The sequence below is a fragment of the Arachis stenosperma genome, chromosome 3, assembly GCF_014773155.1.
Source record: "Arachis stenosperma cultivar V10309 chromosome 3, arast.V10309.gnm1.PFL2, whole genome shotgun sequence".
In the NCBI taxonomy this organism is placed as follows: Eukaryota; Viridiplantae; Streptophyta; class Magnoliopsida; order Fabales; family Fabaceae; genus Arachis; species Arachis stenosperma.
Window position 1 is genome coordinate 156124871 of NC_080379.1, and position 2295 is coordinate 156127165.

Below are 2295 nucleotides of genomic sequence, written 5' to 3' on the forward strand. Positions count from 1 at the left end.
GCAATCCAAAATTGCCGCATATACAATGTAAAATTCGAATTTTTTATATTTATTTAAACATATTAGTGAACTAACTACTAAATTAACCTAACTTATTGGCTAAGTGGATTAATTGTAGGGTTTCTTAGCTACACCGAGTCCCTTAGTTGGGCTTGAGTTTCAATTTTATTGGGCTTTAATCCTGTAATAATATTTTATTCGAAGTTTTGATTGTATAAGCTAATACAAAAAAAAAAAAAGCTGATCATGGAATCAATATAGCTATTGGCCTATAAGCCTATTGCCAGTTCGCACTTTGCAACATCAGTTTTTTTTTTAATATATATATAAACAAAATCAGTTAATATTATATGAAATTTTCGTCTTTCAGAAAGTATTGTATGTTGGCAGTTTTGATGGGACTTGTCGAAAAAAGATCCTCTTAATTTCTTTTTATAATAATTAATTAATTAATTATTAATATTTTTATTATTGTAAAATTATATTTAATAGTATAAAATTATTTATTTTTTATTAATTAAATACTCATCCTTTAAACTTTTTCTTATTTTAATTGTCGGATAAAATATAACTTTTCTTATTTTACTCATCCTAACTTAGTCAATCTAAGGGAGTTAATTGAACTATATTTTTTCTTAGCTATTAAATTAAACTTGCTCTAATCATGTATATTCAATAATAAAATATTACACTTTACTAAATAACTAAACAAAAAAATTGAAAAATTCACTCTCTCTTACTAACAGGGCTTTGGGATTTTGGATGGCATGATATGTCGGCCTGCATGACTTAGTAACGACTGACGTCCCACACAAAGACTAGACTTTGAAATGAAAATACATGATTAACCTTGACTAACAGCAACCGCTCAATATCTTCATTCTTCCTTGCAAAAGGTACTTACAGTTTCATAATATGAAGCGACATCATCAGGATTAAGTTGTACAACACATAAGGGGTTTTGCTTCACCACCTAGAAAATACAAGTACAGAAGCTACCATAACTTAGTAAGCGATGATTACAGCACGCACCAAAAGAAAACACAAACGGAAAAAGAGAACAAAATAACCAAGAGAACAAATATAACGTGATACTAGTGATGGTAAAAATTACCTAAAGAACTCTGTAGCTGTATCGTTAGTGTCCTTTGTAAGTTGAGACCCTCAAAAACATTACCACTATATTATGTGTACACTTTAGTTATTAATATAAATTATATGTTAAAATATAAATATACATTAAAAATAAATTAAATTACATATATATTTATACACAAATATATTTGATTTATTTTATTAGTTAATTTTGGTGTTTGGATAAAAACATTATAAGTTAATATAATATCCTTAAAAAAAGGGTGTCCATCAAGCACCAGTGGTCTAGTGGTAGAATAGTACCCTGCCACGGTACAGACCCGGGTTCGATTCCCGGCTGGTGCATATTTTTGCAGGTTCTCTTTTTTTTTTTCTGGGTTAACATAAGCTCTTGTTCGTTTTATTTTTTGAGTTTTTGGTGGTCAGAGCCTTTAACCATTTTGTAAATACAAAACTTCAGTTGGGCCAAATCATTTTTTCAAGCTTAGCTCCAACTGTAATTCGCATAGTAATTGGTCCAAGCCTTTCTTCCATTACTGATCCAAAGAAGAAGAATAATAAAAATCTAGTTATCATGTATTTTAAGGATATATTTTAATAGTATAATAATAGGTATTTTTTAATTTTTTTTACGTATTTAATACATTAAAAATATAAAAATTTATTTTAAATAACATTTAGCAAAATATTTTTTGTGATATTCTTAAAATATATCATTAAAACAGATGTAAGCAAGATTCTAGTAATAAATATGCTTATTAGGTGTTACTAAATACTAAGGTGATGGTGTGATGCAGCATATATAGAAACACTAGAAGTTACTTTGTAAAATATCTAATTAAGATTTTCTTTTATTGGTGAACGTGGACATAGTCCACAGAGTTCAGGATTACTCCATAAATGTTTAATATTTTGTTTCATATATTATGCACAGCATACTGAGATATATAGAATAATTCCAAAATATTTTGTTTCATAAATACCGTTTCTCTTTCGAAGATTATTTCAGTCGATTTCGAGACAGTCTCTTATGTTTAGAAGAATATATATAAAATTTAGAATCTTTTAAAAAATAATTTTATTTGGTGTGTTAGGAATTTAAACTAAAATTTTTATAATAGAAGTTGATAATAAGACTATTTAAAAATAATTAAGAATCATAATATTTTATAAAAAATTATTTATTATTTGAAGAAGATA

The 2295-nt window shown here is 26.7% G+C and overlaps 1 non-coding gene across 1 annotated transcript; it reads left to right on the top strand.

The window, feature by feature from the left end:
- The first annotated feature begins 1369 nt into the window (after positions 1-1369).
- On the top strand, positions 1370-1440 carry TRNAG-GCC (transfer RNA glycine (anticodon GCC)). Its single transcript has one exon. It is a non-coding gene; the product is annotated as a tRNA-Gly (tRNA).
- The last annotated feature ends 855 nt before the right edge of the window (positions 1441-2295 follow it).